This window comes from Procambarus clarkii, chromosome 55 (assembly GCF_040958095.1).
Source record: "Procambarus clarkii isolate CNS0578487 chromosome 55, FALCON_Pclarkii_2.0, whole genome shotgun sequence".
Taxonomy (NCBI): domain Eukaryota; kingdom Metazoa; phylum Arthropoda; class Malacostraca; order Decapoda; family Cambaridae; genus Procambarus; species Procambarus clarkii.
The window spans coordinates 33,739,882-33,762,695 of record NC_091204.1 but is presented as its reverse complement, the minus strand read 5'-3'; the positions used below and the strand labels follow the sequence as shown (position 1 = coordinate 33,762,695).

At 37.3% G+C, this 22,814-nt stretch overlaps 1 protein-coding gene across 1 annotated transcript in view; it reads left to right on the top strand.

The window, feature by feature from the left end:
- Positions 1-730: 730 nt before the first annotated feature.
- The window catches only part of LOC123750412 (macrophage mannose receptor 1-like), a 67,050-nt gene continuing 44,966 nt past the window's right edge, over positions 731-22,814 (top strand). The window contains exon 1 of the mRNA XM_069305586.1: positions 731-826. The gene's annotated coding sequence lies outside the window, so the exon portion shown is untranslated. The remainder of the gene's footprint in view (positions 827-22,814) is intronic.

Below are 22,814 nucleotides of genomic sequence, written 5' to 3'. Positions count from 1 at the left end.
AAGTACTTAAGGAAATTCCTGTTTCATTTTTCCTCCGTGGTCTGACATTGTCATATATATATATATATATATATATATATATATATATATATATATATATATATATATATATATATATATATATATATATATATATATATATATATATATATATATATATACAGTAATGATCTATTGAAATCACAGGGTCATAACATCATGACTCAGGGTTGGGTTCAAATATTACTGGGAGTATTGAAGTTAATTATAATGAAGATGAAGCCACGTGTAAACTATGTGGTATGTTAAGGTCTCACACCCTGGCCCATATGTTCTTGATTGTCCGTTGATTACTGTATATAGAAACACTGAGATAAGGACTGTTCCTGAACTAATAGCCTTAATGTCTCACAATGGAGTGATTGTAGTATTCTGGAGACACTTGAAATATATTTTCAAATATGCTTCAATATTTTCTTTCGAAATGCTTTCATAGGGCCAACAATTAAACCTTTTCACTAACACCCATGAAGGTTGAATTCAGATGACGCTCTCTGGATAATCTCGCTCGCCTTGAATAGATTTAGGGCAGACTGACGTACTCCTGATGATATGGTTGGTGAACGATATCGGGGTTTGTGTGTAACTGACCTGTTTCTCGTGGTTGTGGTGGGACAGTAACACCTAGCTGGGGATACAAGCTTTATATATTAATTATAAAGAAACCAATGGAGTGGCATATGCTTGCTGACTACCAACTGCTGCTCACTAATTGTGTGACTGGCACTGCAGGCTGCAGAGCAACAGTTTATCTGGTGATAAAACAGAGTTTTGGTGACTGTTGAAGGTGAGGATTAAGTACTTGCCCGAAACGCAATGCGTGCTAGTGGCTATACAATAATGTAAAAACTCATATCAATATAAATAAAAATGTATATGTTCGTTTGTTCAAAATCGTTAATCTCTGAAAGTTCTTCATCGATTGCTTTGAAATTTTCAAACAACGTTCCATTCGCATCCGAGCGGGTTTTTATATACATACTATATAGATGTCACGTCCGTTACGAGAAAAAAACCTGCTTTTTTGAAAAACTGCGTTTTTCATGTGAGGGAAATCTTCGAAACCTCTTTACTGATTGCTTTGAAATTTTGACACAACATTTCATTCGAATAAGCGCGTGTTTTTATATATGTACTATATACATGCCTTACCTGTGACAGGAAAAAAACAATTTTTTTTTGAAAAACAACGCCATCTGTTGGATGTATGAGCAACTCGTGCTGTAATCTCCAAAAGTTCTACACGGATTGCTTTGAAATTTTTACACAACGTTGCATTCGAATAGGCACGTGTTTTGTATGCCTACTATATAGATGCCACACCTGTGACAGGTAAAAACATGTTTGTTTTTCTAAACAGCCCCCTCTGTTGCACGTAATAGAAACACATGCTATACTAAATATGTTGTGATTTCATTTCAATGTTTCCGAATTTATACATAAATTGAATTTTCATAGATTTCGATTTATTTTCATTTTGATATAATTATTGTGTGTGACATTGCATTGGAATTGAGCTGTGTTGTTTACCATACCGTTGATTTCGTGAGTATAGTTTTTTTTTTAATTTGCATTCACAAAATGCATTCTAAAATGCATCCTGTCTCAGGATGCAGATTCCCAACTCTGTCTTAGAATGGGATATGGTGGGAAGGACGAGGGGAAGTGGGGGATGGTGGGGAAGACGAAGGGATGGGAGGAATGATAGGAAGGACGAGGGGACGCGGGAGTGGGAGATGGTGGGGAGGAGAAAGGGACGGTGGAGTGGGGAATGGTTAGGAGGACGAGGGGACGGTGGAATGGGGGATGGAGGGGAAGACAGAGGGACGGGGAAAGAGAGCGAATGGTAAGGAGGACGGGGGGATGGGGGAGTGGGAGTAGTTGGCAGGACCAGAGGAGGGGGCACAGAGAAATGGTTGGGAGGAGGAGGGGAAAATGGTGAAATGTATAGTCAGAGAGTATGAGGTTCATTTTCGCCAGATATTCGTCATTTTTAAGAATGACGTATATTGGCGACTTGTCGCCTCTCCTGACAACTATCTCTTTGTTCTCACGAAGGCTCTTAGCTGCCGCTTTGAGCTCGGGGGACAGTATGGTGCTTCTGTAGCTGCCTCGAATCTTTCCTCTTTCTGCAATAAGTTCTGCTTGCATACTCTTGCATGAGGTTCATAAATGAACCTCATACTCTCTGACCAAACTAAATTCCAAAGGGTAACGAAGGACACTACAACCGAATTGAAAACAAAGGTAAACAAATTGATCGAAACTGTGAACGCCAAGAAATCCGGACTCCACCTGCCAAAGATTATTGGGGAATATAAACCTGGATATGCGTATGGAAATGTCAAGACACACAAACCTGGAAACCCACTTCGGCCAATCATCAGCCAGATACCCACACCCACGTACAGACTGGCGAAGTCACTCAACGGCTTGCTGACTCCTTATGTCTCTTGCGCCTTCAGCCTGAAGTCTCCAAAGAAATTTGTTGACTTACTGCGAGGAACACGGGCCACAGGGATAAGAGCCTCATTGGATGTAGAATCACTGTTTACCAACGTACCTGTGGATGAAACAATCGGGATGATAGCGGACAGAGTGTATCGTGATCCGGCTTGTACTCCTCTTGACATACCAGAAAACATGTTAAGGAAACTACTCCAAGCTTGTGCTAAATAGGCACCCTACTTGAACCCAGATGGGCACATGTATAAGCAAGTAGAAGGGGTCACCATGGGTTCTCCCCTAGGTGTCCTGTTTGCGAACTTCTACATGGGTATCATCGACCAGAAGGTCTTAGTTGACATGAACTTGAAGCCTGCCATATACTGCAGGTATGTTGACGATATTTTTACACAGGTACCTGATGTCACACATCTGCAGGAGCTGAAGGAGGCATTCGAGCGAAATTCTGTGTTGAGTTTCACTTACAAGATGGAGAAGGATGGGAAGCTGCCCTTTCTAAATGTAACAGTCATGGAAAGGAGCGGAGGTTTTCACACTGCATTCTACACTAAGGAAACAAACATAGTAATGTGCCTCAATGCCAACAGTGACTGCCCAGACAGGTACAAGAGGCGTGTTGTCAATGCTTACATCGACCGTGCTCTCAGCCACAGCTCAGGATGGAAGCAAGTCGACGAAGAACTCTGTAGGGTAAGGCAGGTCCTAGTCAACAACGGCTTCTCCAATGGTTTCGTCGAAGACATCATAAAAAGAAAGGTGAAACGCCATGCAACCTCTGAAGAGTCAACTAACACAACACCTGTACCCCCCTATTAGACTATTTTACAGGAACTTCTTTTCGACAGCTCATAAAATGGAGGAAAGGGTCCTGAAAGATATTGTTATTAATAGGAACGTTATCCCAACAGACAAAAATCAGAAGATACAATTGACGATTTACTATAAAACCAAGAAAACTGCTAACCTACTCATGAAAAACTCTCCAAATACAAAGCAGAACGCCTTTAAGAAGACCAATGTCGTCTATGCCTTCAAATGCCCACTTGTGGACTGTAAGCCCCAAAGAACTCAGTATATAGGCAAGACCACAACATCTCTTTCCAGGCGATTAACAAAGCATAAGCAACAGGGCTACATTAAGGAACATATAATCTCTTCCCACAATCAGACCATCATCAGAGAAGTCTTAACAAACAATACATATATCATCGATAGATACAGTGATAGCAGGCGGCTCGACATCTGCGAGGCACTGCACATCAAAAAGTCAACACCATCAATCAACAGCCAATTAATGCATAACTAAATTCTGCCCACTTCAAGACTCTGCTCCAATATAGAAGCATCAAGAGGAAGTATGGGCCAATAGGCCCTTTGCAGTTACTTCCATTCTTATGCTCTCATATAACCAATTAATACCCATTGTTCCGTGTTCTGTTATGTGTTTGTCACAAGTTTGTTCACCTCATCCGAAACTGTTGTACCATATCACCTCACCCAAATGCGAGTATAAATATGGAAGCAAATGGCGTGTTTACAGGTTACAGTTGTGTGTGTAAACTAAAGTCTTTGAAAATGTAATAGGTAATTACAAAACGCGTTCAGGAATCGCGTCATACTAGAAATAAAAATGAATTTTGGAGAATTGATTTTTCAATTACCATCGACAGTAATAAGAAACATAAGAAATATTGAGAAAATTCGTGCTAGAATTATTAATCTTACTTTTTCGGTCATATTTAACAACATATGTCTACAAGAAAGACTGCTCCCAAAATATACAATATTATATATATATATATATATATATATATATATATATATATATATATATATATATATATATAATATATATACATATACATATATATATATATATATATATATATATATATATATATATATATATATATATATATGTATATATATATATATATATATATATATATATATATATATATACATATATATATGTATATATATATATATGTATATATATATATATATATATATATATATATATATATATATATATATATATATATATATATATATATATATATATATATATATATATATATATATATATGTATATACATATATATATATATATATATATATATATATATATATATATATATATATATATATATATATATATATATATATATATATATATATATATATATATATATATATATATATATATATATATTGGTAGCAGTCTTTCCTGTAGACATATATTATTAAATATGACCGAAAAAGTAAGATTAATAATTCTAACACGAATTTTCTCGATCTTTCTTACGTTTCTTTTCACTGTTGATGGTAATTCAAAGATCAATTTTCCAAAATTCATTTTTATTTCTAGTATGACGCGACACTTGAACGCGTTTCGTAAAACTTATTACATTTTCAAAGACTTTAGTTTACACAAACACACACAAGTTTAACTGAATAGAGCTTAAACATCTTTCGAGTTTTTATACCTACATTTGGGTAAAGTGACATGTTACTATAGTTTTGGATGAGGTGAAAATAAACTTTTAACACAAGACAGAACACGAAACAATGAAATACAAACAGGTATTAAAAGTAGGTAACAGCAGAAGGCCTATTTTTATTGGCCCATATTTCTTGATGCTTCTATATTGGAGCGGAGTCTTGAAGTGGGTAGTATATAGTTGTGCATTAATTGGCTGTTGATTGCTGGTGTTGACTTCTTGATGTGTAGTGCCTCGCAGACGTCGAGCCACCTGCTATCGCTGTATCTATCGATGATTTCTGTGTTGTTTGCTAAGATTTCTCTGGTGATGGTTTGGTTGTGGGAAAAGGCTTTATGTTCCTTCATGGAGCCCTGTTGCTTATGCATCGTTAAACGCCTGGAAAGAGATGTTGTTGTCTTGGCTATATACTGGGTTTTTTGAGGCTTACAATCCCCAAGAGGGCATTTGAAGGCATAGACGACGTTGGTCTCTTTTAAAACGTTCTGCTTTGTGTCTGGAAAGTTTCTCATGGGTAGGCTGGCCGTTTTTTTGGTTTTACAGTAAATTGTCAGTTGTATCTTCTGATTTTTGTCTGTAGGGATAACGTTTCTACTGACAATATTTTTCAGGACCCTTTCCTCCGTTTTATGGGCTGTGGAAAAGAAGTTCCTGTAAAATAGTCTAATAGGGGGTATAGGTGTTGTGTTAGTTGTCTCTTCAGAGGTTGCATGGCGTTTCACTTTCCTTCTTATGATGTCTTCCACGAAACCATTGGAGAAGCCGTTGTTGACTAGGACCTGCCTTACCCTACAGAGTTCTTCGTCGACTTGCTTCCATTCTGAGCTGTGGCTGAGAGCACGTTCGACATAAGCGTTAACAACACTCCTCTTGTACCTGTCCGGGCAGTCACTGTTGGCATTCAGGCACATTCCTATGTTTGTTTCCTTAGTGTAGACTGCAGTGTGGAAAACTCCGCTCCTTTCCATGACTGTTACATCTAGAAAGGGCAGCTTCCCATTCTTCTCCATCTAGTAAGTGAAACGCAACACAGAATTCTGCTCAAATGCCTCCTTCAGCTCCTGCATATGTCTGACATCAGGTACCTGTGTAAAAATGTCGTCAACATACCTGCAGTATATGGCCGGTTTCAAGTTCATGTCGACTAAGACTTTTTGCTCGATGATACCCATGTAGAAGTTTGCAAACAGGACACCTAAGGAGAACCCATGGCGACCCCATCTACTTGCTTATACATGTGTCCATCCGGGCTCAAGAAGGGTGCCTATTTAGTACAAGCTTGGAGTAGTTTCCTTAGACTGTTTTCTGGTATGTCAAGAGGAGTACAGGCCGGATCACGGTACACTCTGTCGGCTATCATCCCGATTGTTTCATCCACAGGTATGTTGGTAAACAGAGATTCTACGTCCAATGAGGCTCTTATCCCTGTGGCCCGTGTTCCCCGCAGCAAGTCAATAAATTCTTTTCTAGCCAAACACAATATACTTAGCTCTTGTCAATATGGCTTCAGACCCAAAAAAAGCACTAACGATGCACTTATTAGTATGATTAACTTAATTCACGTAGCTCTTGATAAAAAGGAGTTTCCTGTTGGGTTATTTGTGGACCTGCGTAAGGCTTTTGACACTGTCAACTATCAAAACCTTCTTCTTAAATTACATCATTATGGAGTCAGAGGACACTCCCTGCAATACCTCAAATCTTATCTTACTGACAGGCTCCAGTATGTTTCTGTGAATAATACAATTTCTCCCACCCTACCCATCAACATTGGTGTTCCTCAGGGCAGCATACTTGGCCCTCTCCTCTTTCTCATCTTCATTAATGACCTTCCAAATGCCTCCCAACACCTCAAACCAATTCTATTTGCTGACGACACAACCTTCATTTACTCCAGTCCTGACCCCCTTGCTCTAAATGCCACAGTAAATACTGAGCTAGAGAAAGTCCATCTTTGGCTAACTGCCAACAAACTCACCCTTAACATTGACAAAACGTTTTATATTCTGTTTGGCAATAAATCCTCTAATCAGATAAATCTCAAAATAAACAATACCCAAATTTGTAACAAATTAGATGGCAAATTCCTTGGCGTTCTCATCGACCACAAGCTGAATTTCCAGGGTCACATTCTAAATATATCAAAAAAAGTTTCAAAAACTGTTGGCATTCTTTCCAAGATCAGATATTATGTACCCCGCCCTGCCCTGGTTACTCTCTATTACTCCCTCATCTATCCATACCTCAACTATGGTATTTGTGCTTGGGGTTCTACTACCCAAAATCATTTACGTCCTCTTACTACCCAACACAAAGCTGCTATTTAGGACAATATCCAACTCTGGCCCCAGACATCACTCGGTACCCTTACTCAAATCTCTGAATATGTTAGATATTAAGTCACTGCACATTCTCTCTTGTGTATTATACATATATAAAACGCTGAACTGTAATGCCAATCCTGACCTCAAAAGCTTCATTGAAGGTTGTAACAGAACCCATGAGCACCACACCAGGAATAAATACAGTTTTGATATTCCTAGAGTACGACTTAATCAAACTAGAAATGCTCTACAAATCAAGGGACCCAGAATGTGGAATGACCTTCCCAACCATGTTAAAGACTGTACCTCTCTCAACCAGTTTAAGATAAAAACTAAACACTACCTAATAAATTCCCTGTAACCCACCTCACTCCTTTATTGTCAACCCATGTCTGTTATTTTATTTTTATTATTTTTTTTTTAATCAACACTGTTTGTCAACCTATTGTATTTGTGCTGCTTTTTCAGTCATGTTCCCCCTTTTTTTTATCTTTATTTGTATTTGTTTTCAACACTTTTTATTCTTTATGCTCAATTAGTATTAAGTTCTAGATATTAATGTTTTTCTTGCCCGAAACGCATTGCGTAATAGTGGCTTTAGGCATTGTATGTACTAGCTCTATCTATATATCAATCCATTAATGTAACATCACTTGTATGTATGTACCTAACCTGAATAAACATATTTATTTATTTATTATTTATTTGGAGACTTCAGGCTGAAAGCGCAAGGGACATAAGGAGTCAGCAAGCCGTTGAGTCGTTTTGCCAGTCTGTACGTGGGTGTGGGTATCTGGCTGATGATTGGCCGAACTGGGTTTCCAGGCTTGTGTGTCTTGACATTTCCAGACGCATATCCAGGTTTATATTCCCCAATAATCTTTGGCAGGTGGAGTCCGGATTTCTTGGCGTTCACAGTTTCGATCAATTTCGATCTAGGCCAGCCAGACTAGAAATTAAAATGAATTTTGGAGAACTGATCTTTGAATTACCATCAACAGTAAAAAGAAACGTAAGAAAGATCGAGAAAATTCGTGTTAGAATTTTTAATCTTACTTTTTCGGTCATATTTAATAATATATATATATATATATATATATATATATATATATATATATATTAGTAGCAGTCTTTTCTGTAGACATATATTATTAAATATGACCGAAAAAGTAAGATTAATAATTCTAACACGAATTTTCTCGATCTTTCTTATGTTTCTTTTCACTGTTGATGGTAATTGAAAAATCAATTCTCCAAAATTCATTTTTATTTCTAGTCTGACGCAATACTTGAGCGCGTTTCGTAAAACTTATTACATTTTCAAAGACTTTAGTTTGCACACACACACAACTGAACTATAACTGAATAGAGCTTAAACATCTTCGATTTTTTATACCTGCATTTGGGTGAGGTGATATGTTACAAAAGTTTTGGATGAGGTCCCCAAGAGGGCATTTGAAGGCATAGACGACGTTGGTCTCTTTTATAACGTTCTGCTTTGTGTCTGGACGTTATCCCTACAGACAAAAATCAGAAGATACAACTGACGATTTACTATAAAACCAGAAAAACGGCCAGCCTACTCATGAGAAACTCTCCAGACACAAAGCAGAACGCTTTAAAAGAGACCAACGTCGTCTATGCCTTCAAATGCCCTCTTGGGGACTGTAAGCCTAAAAAAAACTCAGTATATAGGCAAGACAACAACATCTCTTTCCAGGCGTTTAACGATGCATAAGCAACAGGGCTCCATTAAAGAACATATAATCTCTTCCCACAACCAGACCGTCACCAGAGAAATCTTAGCAAACAACACAGAAATCATCGATAGATACAGCGATAGCAGGCGGCTTGACATCTGCGAGGCACTACACATCAAGAAGTCAACACCAGGAATCAACAGCCAATTAATGCACAACTATATTCTACCCACTTCAAGACTCCGCTCCAATATAGAAGCATCAAGAAAAATGGGCCAATAGTCCCTCTGCAATTACTTCCATTCTTACCTTCAATACCCATTATTTCGTGTTCTGTCTTGTGTTGAAAGTTTGTTTTCACCTCATCCAAAACTGTTGTAACATATCACCTCACTCAAATGCAGGTATAAAAAATCGAAGATGTTTAAGCTCTACAGGACGGGAGAGACATCTCCCGCCAACACATTACAAGGCGCAGTGTGGTCACAATGCAACCCAAACGTCTTAAGGTCAGAGCTACTCCACTTGACGGTCATGCTATCGGAAGAAGCAATACTTTAAAGGTCCTGAAGGACGTAACTGGCCTCAAACCCGCTGACATTAATCAGGAAGGTGAAGATATCGTGCTCTACTTTTAATGTGAAGAGGAGCTAGAAAAACTCCTCACTAACGATGCCTTTCTTCGCAAAGAGCACCACCTACATCCTCACTTCCCACGTCAGTTCCTGGCCGGAAGAACTGTTTTTACCAGCAGGACCAGCCGGTGGATCGCTGAGCGACCTCAACATCATATCATAAGCAATATCGAGGACGAAAATCCAAACCTGTCGGTATTCAACCTAGAGTTACAACACCGACAAAACATCAATGAAGATTACGTTCACCACCATAGCTGCGGCCACCCAGGCTGCCACACAAGGATTCTACTGCTTCGGCCTAAAAATACCACCTCACCAAATAAAAAAGGAACGATACCATGAGATCCAGCAGTGCTTTAAGTGCAACGAGCTCTCCCACCCGACCAACAAGTGTCAGCACCCTGTCCAGCGGTGCAGCCTGTGCGCACTGGACCATCACTACTCCATATGCAAGGCAACAGTCCATCACTGCTTGCTCTGTGATGGCAATCACCACGCAATCTCCTACCGCTGTCCTCGCAGACAGGAAGTCATCAAGGCCCAGGTTGAAGCCAAAAGAAAAACTCGTCTACCTCCTCGACCAGAGCCCTAAGCGTTCAACTCACCACCTTAGCTCTCACTAATCAACCAGAAGACTTTCCGGTCCTACCAACATGTGGCTCCTCCCAGCAGGCGACACAGCCTTCTCATTGGGAACCCAAGGTCCCCAAGGTCCCACAGGCTCCTTCACAGCCCCCTGCATCACGTGCAGGCATTATCTCTGGTCTTCTTAAACTAGCGGAAAGGCTTGCAGGACAAGACAACCAGCGCTTTGTCAGTGAACTAAACACATTATACATAGACAATGGCCTGGCCCCCATCATAGCCACTAGCGTAAATCTCACTGCCTCCTCTACCACTCCGGAGACTACCACCAGGACGACCAAGTGGTCAACTTCAACACCGACTCCAGAACCGCCCATGACCCAGGCGACACAGAGGTAATTCCTTCTTCAGCTCCCAACACTCCTACCATCACTATCTCAGCAGCCACGCTAGCAGACGTGCTGTCTACAAACGATAACAGCACCACCAGCGCTCCTGAAATAGCTACAACCACCAATCAACGACACCTAAACCTACCTAAGGCTGCGAGGCGAAAGACAAAAACGCCCACTACGGAGGTTACGGACTCCTCAGACGAGGAAATCATAGTAGGAGCTCCACCGTCGCATCACAAATACGACACCTACACGGTTCAAGACTTCCTCATGGAGGCCACGTCACTAAACTCCAACGACAGCACTGCTCAGCCAAAGTCGCAGGCAAAGACAAAACAGAAAACCTAGAGGTCTACACTAACCCCACCAGCTCCATAACTGGTATAGCCAGCCCTCCAGGCTGAAAACCATCATGAAGACCCCCATCCATTGCCACATCTCTAGTATCAGCCACTGATACAGATAATGGCTCCAAAGAGCCTCCACTTACGGGCTCACCATAGCCCGTGCTACTGGAACTTATCGTTCTGAGTAGCGAATCTTAAACAAGAACATTAAGCTCTATTCAGTTATAGTTCAGTTGTGTGTGTGTGTAAACTAAAGTCTTTGAAAATGTAATAAGTTTTACGAAACGCGCTCAAGTGTCTCGTCAGACTAGAAATAAAAATGAATTTTGGAGAATTGATTTTTCAATTACCATCAACAGTGAAAAGAAACATAGGAAAGATCGAGAAAATTCGTGTTAGAATTGTTAATCTTACTTTTTCGGTCATACTTAATATATATATATATATATATATATATATATATATATATATATATATATATATATATATATATATATATATTTATATTTATATATATATATATATATATATATATATATATATATATATATATATATATATATATATATATATATATATATATATATATTATTAAATATGACCGAAAAAGTAAGATTAATATTCTAACACGAATTTTCTCTATCTTTCGTACATTTCTTTTCACTGTTGGTGGTAATTCAAAAATAAATTCTTCAAAATTCATTTTTATTTCTAGTCTGACGCGACACTTGAGCGCGTTTCATAAAACTTATTACATTTTCAAAGACTTTAGTTTACACATACACAACTGAATAGAACTTACACATCTCCGATTTGTTTATATCTACATTTGAGTGAGGTGGATGGGGTGAGGTGGTATTTAATAGGGTATTAAATTCATCGACACAAGACAGAACACGAAACAATGGGTATTGAATAGAAGTGATTGTAGAAAGCCTATTGGTCCATATTTCTTGATGCTTCTATATTGGAGCAGAGTCTTGAGGTGGGTAGAGTATAGTTGTGCATTAATTGGCTGTTGATTGCTGGTGTTGACTTCTTAATGTGTAGTGCCTCGCAAACGTCAAGCCGCCTGCTATCGCTGTATTGATGATTTCTGTGTTGTTTACTAGGATTTCTCAGGATTTCTCTGGCGATGGTTTGGTTGTGGAAAGAGATTATATGTTCCTTAATGGAGCCCTGTTGCTTATGCATCGTTAAACGCCTAGAAAGAGATGTTGTCTTGCCTATATACTGGGTTTTTTGGAGCTTACAGTCCCCAAGAGGGCATTTGAAGGCATAGACGACATTGGTCTCTTTTAAAGCGTTCTGCTTTGTGTCTGGAGAGTTTCTCATGAGTAGGCTGGCCGTTTTTCTGGTTTTATAGTAAATCGTCAGTTGTATCCTCTGATTTTTGTCTGTAGGGATAACGTTTCTATTAACAATATCTTTCAGGACCCTTTCCTCCGTTTTATGAGCTATGGAAAAGAAGTTCCTGTAAAACAGTCTAATAGGGGGTATAGGTGTTGTGTTAGTAGTCTCTTCAGAGGTTGCATGGCATTTCACTTTCCTTCTTATGATGTCTTCCACGAAACCATTGGAGAAGCCGTTGTTGGCTAGGACCTGCCTTACCCTACAGAGTTCTTCGTCGACTTGCTTCCATTCTGAGCTGTGGCTGAGAGCACGGTCGACATATGCGTCAACAACACTCCTCTTGTACCTGTCTGGGCAGTCGCTGTTGGCATTTAGGCACATTCCTATGTTCGTTTCCTTAGTGTAGACTGCAGTGTGGAAACCTCCGCTCTTTTCCATGACTGTTACATCTAGAAAGGGCAGCTTCCCATCCTTTTCCATCTCGTAAGTGAAACGCAGCACGGAACTCTGCTCAAATGCTTCCTTCAGCTCCTGCAGATGTTTGACATCAGGTACCTGTGTAAAAATGTCGTCAACATACCTGCAGTATATGGCCGGTTTCAAGTTTATGTCGACTAAAACTTTTTGCTCGATGGTACCCATGTAGAAGTTTGCAAACAGGACTCCTAGGGGAGAACCCATGGCGACCCCATCTACTTGCTTATACATGTGCCCATCCGGGCTCAAGGAGGGTGCCTCTTTAGTACAAGCTTGGAGTAGTTTCCTTAGGATATTTTCTGGTATGTCAAGAGGAGTACAGGCTGGATCACGATACACTCTGTCGGCTATCATCCCGATTGTCTCGTCCACAGGTACATTGGTGAACAGTGATTCTACGTCCAACGAGGCTCTTATCCCTGTGGCCCGTGTGCCCCGCAGTAAGTCAACAAATTCCTTTGGCGACTTCAGGCTGAAGGCGCAAGGGACATAAGGAGTCAGCAGGCCGTTGAGTCTCTTCGCCAGTCTGTACGTGGGTGTGGGTATCTGGCTAATGATTGGCTCGGGGGACAGTATGGTGCTTCTGTAATTGTCCCCCATATGGACTTCTGTAATTGTCCATACTGTCCCCCGAGCTCAAAGTGGCAGCTAAAAGCCTTCATGAGAACAAGGAGATAGTTGTCAGGAGAGGTGACAAGTCGCCAATATACGTCATTCTTAAAAAAGACGAATATCTGGCGAAAATGAACCTCATACTCTCTGACCAAACTAAATTCCAATGGGTAACGAAGGACACTACAGCCGAATTGAAAGCAAAGGTCAACAATCTGATCGAAACTGTGAACGCCAAGAAATCCGGACTCCACCTGCCAAAGATTATTGGGGAATATAAACCTGGATATGCGTATGGAAATGTCAAGACACACAAGCCTGGAAACCCACTTCGGCCAATCATTAGCCAGATACCCACACCCACGTACAGACTGGCGAAGCGACTCAACGGCCTGCTGACTCCTTATGTCCCTTGCGCCTTCAGCCTGAAGTCGCCAAAGGAATTTGTTGACTTACTGCGGGGCACACGGGCCACAGGGATAAGAGCCTCGTTGGACGTAGAATCACTGTTCACCAACGTACCTGTGGACGAGACAATCGGGATGATAGCCGACATAGTGTATCGTGATCCAGCCTGTACTCCTCTTGACATTCCAGAAAATATCCTAAGGAAACTACTCCAAGCTTGTACTAAAGAGGCACCCTTCTTGAGCCCGGATGGGCACATGTATAAGCAAGTAGATGGGGTCGCCATGGGTTCTCCCCTAGGTGTCCTGTTTGCAAACTTCTACATGGGTACCATCGAGCAAAAAGTCTTAGTCGACATGAACTTGAAACCGGCCATATACTGCAGGTATGTTGACGACATTTTTACACAGGTACCTGATGTCAGACATCTGCTGGAGCTGAAGGAGGCATTTGAGCAGAGTTCCGTGCTGCGTTTCACTTACGAGATGGGAAAGGATGGGAAGCTGCCCTTTCTAGATGTAACAGTCATGGAAAGGAGCGGAGGTTTCCACACTGCAGTCTACACTAAGGAAACGAACATAGGAATGTGCCTAAATGCCAACAGCGACTGCCCAGACAGGTACAAGAGGAGTGTTGTTAACGCTTATGTCGACCGTGCTCTCAGCCACAGCTCAGAATGGAAGCAAGTCGACGAAGAACTCTGTAGGGTAAGGCAGGTCCTAGTCAACAACGGCTTCTCCAATGGTTTCGTCGAAGACATCATAAGAAGGAAAGTGAAACGCCATGCAACCTCTGAAGAGACAACTAACACAACACTTATACCCCCTATTAGACTATTTTACAGGAACTTCTTTTCCACAGCTCATAAAACGGAGGAAAGGGTCCTGAAAGATATTGTTAATAGAAACGTTATCCCTACAGACAAAAATCAGAGGATACAACTGACGATTTACTATAAAACCAGAAAAACGGCCAGCCTACTCATGAGAAACTTTCCAGACACAAACCAGAACGCTTTAAAAGAGACCAACGTCGTCTATGCCTTCAAATGCCCTCTTGGGGACTGTAAGGTCCAAAAAAACCAGTATATAGGCAAGACAACAACATCTCTTTCCAGGCGTTTAACGATGCATAAGCAACAGGGCTCCATTAAGGAACATATAATCTCTTCCCACAACCAAACCATCGCCAGAGAAATCCTAGTAAACAACACAGAAATCATCAATACAGCGATAGCAGGCGGCTTGACGTTTGCGAGGCACTACACATTAAGAAGTCAACACCAGCAATCAACAGCCAATTAATGCACAACTATATTCTACCCACCTCAAGACTCCGCTCCAATATAGAAGCATCAAGAAATATGGACCAATAGGCTTTCTACAATCACTTCTATTCAATACCCATTGTTTCGTGTTCTGTCTTGTGTTGATGAATTTAATACCCTATTAAATACCACCTCACCCCATTCACCTCACTCAAATGTAGATATAAACAAATCGGAGCTGTGTAAGTTCTATTCAGTTGTGTATGTGTAATTAAAGTCTTTGAAAATGTAATAAGTTTTACGAAACGCGCTCAAGTGTCGCGTCAGACTAGAAATAAAAATGAATTTTGGAGAATTGATTTTTGAATTACCACCAACAGTGAAAAGAAATGTACGAAAGATAGAGAAAATTCGTGTTAGAATTATTAATCTTACTTTCTCGGTCATATTTAATAATATTTATCTCTACAGGAAAGACTGCTACCAAAATATACTAATATATATATATATATATATATATATATATATATATATATATATATATATATATATATATATGTCTATATATATATATATATATGTCGTACCTAGTAGCCAGAACGCACTTCTCAGCCTACTATGCAAGGCCAGATTTGCCTAATAAGCCAAGTTTTCATGAATTAATTGTTTTTCGGCTACCTAACCTGCCTAACCTAACCTAACCTAACTTTTTCGGCTACCTAACCTAACCTAACCTATAAAGATAGGTTAGGTTAGGTTAGGTAGGGTTGGTTAGGTTCGGTCATATATCTACGTTAGTTTTAACTCCAATAAAAAAAAATGACCTCATACATAATGAAATGCGTAGCTTTATCATTTCATAAGAAAAAAATTAGAGAAAATAAAATAATTCAGGAAAACTTGGTTTATTAGGCAAATCGGGCCATGCATAGTAGGTTGAGAAGTGCGTTCTGGCTACTAGGTACGACATATATATATATATATATATATATATATATATATATATATATATATATATATATATATATATATTTATATATATGAATAGGAAAACCAGGGATATACTAAACATCTTGTATCAGAATCTTTACTTTAAAAAACATAACGTTTCGAATACTTCTCGTATTCATCATCAGATCTAAAAGAAAAAACAGAAATCACAATCAAATAGCTGGTAAACAAAGAACTCATACTGAATATAATTGCCTATCAAAGAAAGGAAAATGCTTAAAAAACAAACACTTAAGCGCACTTAAAGTGATCAATACAAATAAAACTTATTAACTGTCACATATATTAAAACTTATTTAAAATCCATTAAACTACAAGATGAAATTTATAACTACTAAAACAAACCATTCCATTAAACTTACGTGAAGTGATCAGAAATGAAATTTGATACCTAACATATAGATACTAAACACTATAACAAATATTTATATAATGACCACAAATCTACAAAAAAATGTATGTAAAATACAAACAGAATAAACGACAATTATAAAGTACAAACCAAAATCATATAAAAAACTCAAATATTAAATAAAATTAAATACCAAAAAATGTATTATATATCCTAAATAAAAGATTATATTAATGTACAATGTTAAGACTTGAAATAAGTAAGAAATGGCAAAGACATGGTAAACTAAACAAAATTAAACTACCAAAATAAACTAAAAATCAAATTACAGGGCCTACTGTGCACTATACAGTGTACAATTGAACAGCTGAAAGGTTGCTATTTAACAGAGGCCGCAGCTCCTTTATATATAAGGATTCCATTACTCTCAAATCTGACTGGCCATTCATACAAGTGTCCAGAATTTTAAAATCAGATTCCAGCAGAGAATGATCAAACTCATAACAATGGTTTCTAATCTCCGAAAATGCTGGTTTAGACAATGGTAATCCAGTCCTAAAAGATAATCCCCGGTGCTCAAGTATCCTAATCTTAAAGTTCCGAATGGAACTCCCGACATATCCAGCATTATAGCTGGAACAATTAAACATATATACGACATTTGAGCACAAGGGGGGGTAGGCACTTTATCTTTAAATTTAAAATAAGAGCCTATGGTATTTGTGTTGACAAAAATAAATCTAAAGTCTACTTGAGGATAACACTGCTGCAACAGTCTCCTCAAACGACTCCTTACAGAAAAGCTAATACTGCCATAAAATGGTAATTTAATATATTTAAGATCCCTTTCCACTGTAGTAATCCTACACGATGGGTGAAACTTCTTATTTAAGAAATTCCTTATAAAAGTATAAACCATATGCACAGGATAACCATTATTTGAAAAAAATTTCACAAGAAAATTAATTTCCTGATCAAAGTTATTCCAATTAGAACATAAAACAAAGGCCCTATTCAGTAGAGTGTTAATAGCATTTTTCTTAAAAATATCAGGAACAAAAGAATTAAAATTTAAACCTAAACCAGTAAAGGTTGGTTTCCTAAAAACATTAGTGTTGAACCCATTGAGGTTATTCACTTTTACATCAAGAAACGACAATGAATTATCAACTTCACACTCTGCAGTAAACCGTATATTACTATGTTGTGCATTAAGATACTCTCTAAATTTCTCAATATGACACTGGTCCCTAAACAACAAAAAAGTGTCATCTACATATCTCTTGTACAAGACTGGTTTAAAGGCCGAAGGACAATTATCAAGCCAATTTATTTCGTGAAAACTCAAAAAGCATTAGCCAGTGCAGGACCTAAAGGAGACCCCATTGCTACTCCATCAATTTGTTTATAATAAATATTATTAAACATAAAGATGGAGTCTTTAACTGCTATTTCTAACAGCCGTCTGAATATTTTACTACAAAATCCAGACACTAAGATAGTGTCCGCAAATAATTGACTTACACAGATATCAATGGTTTCCAACAGAGGAATATTAGTAAAAAGTGATTCAACATCGAAACTGGCCATTATAGTTGGGAACTCAAAATTTAAAGAGGAAAGTTCTTTTACAAAATCCTGAGAATTTCTCACAGTAAATTCATTATGCGTTAATGGTTTTAATAATGGAACCAGAAACTTAGCCAGTTTATAATTAAAAGTGCCAATCGCTGATAAAATAGGACGAATCGGTATACCTGTTTTATGAACTTTAGGTAACCCATATAAGATGCCTGGCTTAGAGCCAGTTGCAAGTAATTTAGTATAATCGAAAAGAGAGTCTTTCAAACTTCTTAAAACTCTATTCAGTTTATCCTCACATTTCAAAATATACGAGAATGGGTCTATATCAACCAACGTAAATTTAGAGGGTAAATTTCAAAATATACGAGAATGGGTCTATATCAACCAACGTAAATTTAAATTTACGTTGGTTGATATAGACCCATTCTCGTATATTTTGAAATGTGAGGATAAACTGAATAGAGTTTTAAGAAGTTTGAAAGACTCTCTTTTCGATTATACTAAATTACTTGCAACTGGCTCTAAGCCAGGCATCTTATATGGGTTACCTAAAGTTCATAAAACAGGTATACCGATTCGTCCTATTTTATCAGCGATTGGCACTTTTAATTATAAACTGGCTAAGTTTCTGGTTCCATTATTAGAAACATTAACGCATAATGAATTTACTGTGAGAAATTCTCAGTATTTTGTAAAAGAACTTTCCTCTTTAAATTTTGAGTTCCCAACTATAATGGCCAGTTTCGATGTTGAATCAATTTTTACTAATATTCCTCTGTTGGAAACCATTGATATCTGTGTAAGTCAATTATTTGCGGACACTAACTTAGTGTCTGGATTTTGTAGTAAAATATTCAGACGGCTGTTAGAAATAGCAGTTAAAGACTCCATCTTTATGTTTAATAATATTTATTATAAACAAATTGATGGAGTAGCAATGGGGTCTCCTTTAGGTCCTGCACTGGCTAATGCTTTTTTGAGTTTTCACGAAATAAATTGGCTTGATAATTGTCCTTCGGCCTTTAAACCAGTCTTGTACAAGAGATATGTAGATGACACTTTTTTGTTGTTTAGGGACCAGTGTCATATTGAGAAATTTAGAGAGTATCTTAATGCACAACATAGTAATATACGGTTTACTGCAGAGTGTGAAGTTGATAATTCATTGTCGTTTCTTGATGTAAAAGTGAATAACCTCAATGGGTTCAACACTAATGTTTTTAGGAAACCAACCTTTACTGGTTTAGGTTTAAATTTTAATTCTTTTGTTCCTGATATTTTTAAGAAAAATGCTATTAACACTCTACTGAATAGGGCCTTTGTTTTATGTTCTAATTGGAATAACTTTGATCAGGAAATTAATTTTCTTGTGAAATTTTTTTCAAATAATGGTTATCCTGTGCATATGGTTTATACTTTTATAAGGAATTTCTTAAATAAGAAGTTTCACCCATCGTGTAGGATTACTACAGTGGAAAGGGATCTTAAATATATTAAATTACCATTTTATGGCAGTATTAGCTTTTCTGTAAGGAGTCGTTTGAGGAGACTGTTGCAGCAGTGTTATCCTCAAGTAGACTTTAAATTTATTTTTGTCAACACAAATACCATAGGCTCTTATTTTAAATTTAAAGATAAAGTGCCTACCCCCTTGTGCTCAAATGTCGTATATATGTTTAATTGTTCCAGCTGTAATGCTGGATATGTCGGGAGTTCCATTCGGAACTTTAAGATTAGGATACTTGAGCACCGGGGATTATCTTTTAGGACTGGATTACCATTGTCTAAACCAGCATTTTCGGAGATTAGAAACCATTGTTATGAGTTTGATCATTCTCTGCTGGAATCTGATTTTAAAATTCTGAACACTTGTATGAATGGCCAGTCAGATTTGAGAGTAATGGAATCCTTATATATAAAGGAGCTGCGGCCTCTGTTAAATAGCAACCTTTCAGCTGTTCAATTGTACACTGTATAGTGCACAGTAGGCCCTGTAATTTGATTTTTAGTTTATTTTGGTAGTTTAATTTTGTTTAGTTTACCATGTCTTTGCCATTTCTTACTTATTTCAAGTCTTAACATTGTACATTAATATAATCTTTTATTTAGGATATATAATACATTTTTTGGTATTTAATTTTATTTAATATTTGAGTTTTTTATATGATTTTGGTTTGTACTTTATAATTGTCGTTTATTCTGTTTGTATTTTACATACATTTTTTTGTAGATTTGTGGTCATTATATAAATATTTGTTATAGTGTTTAGTATCTATGTGTTAGGTATCAAATTTCACTTCTGATCACTTCACGTAAGTTTAATGGAATGGTTTGTTTTAGTAGTTATAAATTTCGTCTTGTAGTTTAATGGATTTTAAATAAGATTTAATATATGTGACAGTTAATAAGTTTTATTTGTATTGATCACTTTAAGTGCGCTTAAGTGTTTTGTTTTTTAAGCATTTTCCTTTCTTTGATAGGCAATTATATTCAGTATGAGTTCTTTGTTTACCAGCTATTTGATTGTGATTTCTGTTTTTTCTTTTAGATCTGATGATGAATACGAGAAGTATTCGAAACGTTATGTTTTTTAAAGTAAAGGTTCTGATACAAGATGTTCAGTATATCCCTGGTTTTCCTATTCATATATATATATATATATATATATATATATATATATATATATATATATATATATATATATATATATATATAATATATATATGTATATATGTATATATATATATATATATATATATATATGTATATATATATATATATATATATATATATATATATTATTAAATATGACCGAAAAAGTAAGATTAATAATTCTAACACGAATTTTCTCAATCTTTCGTACATTACGCTTCACTGTTGGAGGTAAATCAAAAATCACTTCTCCAAAATTCATTTTTATTTCTAGTCTGACGCGACACGGGCGCGTTTCGTAAAACTTATTACATTTTCAAAGACTTCACAAATACACAACTGATTAGAACTTACGTATCTCTGATTTTATATCTACATTTGAGTGAGGTGGGAGGAGTGATGTGGCATTAACACAAGACAGAACAAGAGGGGATATTAATAGGGTATTAAAAGTATCAACACAAGACAGAACAGAAACAATGGGTATTGAATAGAAGTGTTTGTAGAAAGCCTATTGGTCCATATTTCTTGATGCTTCTATATTGGAGTGGAGTCTTGAGGTGGGTAGAATATAGTTGTGCAATAATTGGCTGTTGATTGCTGGTGTTGACTTCTTGATGTGTAGTGCCTCGCAAACGTCAAGCCGCCTGCTATCGCTGTATCTATCGATGATTTCTGTGTTGTTTACTAGGATTTCTCTGGCGATGGTTTGGTTATGGGAAGAGATTATATGTTCCTTAATGGAGCCCTGTTGCTTATGCATCGTTAAACGCCTAGAAAGAGATGTTGTTGTCTTGCCTATATACTGGGTTTTTTGGAGCTTACAGTCCCCAAGTGGGCATTTGAAGGCATAGACGACGTTAGTCTCTTTTAAAGCGTTCTGTTTTGTGTCTGGAGAGTTTCTCATGAGTAGGCTGGCCGTTTTTCTGGTTTTATAGTAAATCGGCCAGCCTACTCATGAGAAACTCTCCAGACACAAAACAGAACGCTTTAAAAGAGACTAACGTCGTCTATGCCTTCAAATGCCCACTTGGGGACTGTAAGCTCCAAAAAACCCAGTATATAGGCAAGACAACAACATCTCTTTCTAGGCGTTTAACGATGCATAAGCAACAGGGCTCCATTAAGGAACATATAATCTCTTCCCATAACCAAACCATCGCCAGAGAAATCCTAGTAAACAACACAGAAATCATCGATAGATACAGCGATAGCAGGCGGCTTGACGTTTGCGAGGCACTACACATCAAGAAGTCAACACCAGCAATCAACAGCCAATTATTGCACAACTATATTCTACCCACCTCAAGACTCCGCTCCAATATAGAAGCATCAAGAAATATGGACCAATAGGCTTTCTACAAACACTTCTATTCAATACCCATTGTTTCTGTTCTGTCTTGTGTTGATACTTTTAATACCCTATTAATATCCCCTCTTGTTCTGTCTTGTGTTAATGCCACATCACCCCTCCCACCTCACTCAAATGTAGATATAAAATCAGAGATACGTAAGTTCTAATCAGTTGTGTATTTGTGAAGTCTTTGAAAATGTAATAAGTTTTACGAAACGCGCCCGTGTCGCGTCAGACTAGAAATAAAAATGAATTTTGGAGAAGTGATTTTTGATTTACCTCCAACAGTGAAGCGTAATGTACGAAAGATTGAGAAAATTCGTGTTAGAATTATTAATCTTACTTTTTCGGTCATATTTAATAATATATGTCTACAGGAAAGACTGCTACCAAAATATACTAATATATATATATATATATACATATATATATATGTCTATATATAGACATATATATATATATATATATATATATATATATATATATATATATATATATATATATATATATATGTCTATATATATATATATATATATATATATATATATATATATATATATATATATATATATATATATATATATATATATACATATGTCGTACCTAGTAGCCAGAACGCACTTCTCAGCCTACTATGCAAGGCCCGATTTGCCTAATAAGTCAAGTTTTCATGAAATAATGTTTTTTCGACTACCTAACTTACCTAACCTAGCCTAACTTTTTCAGCTACCTAACCTAATCTAAAC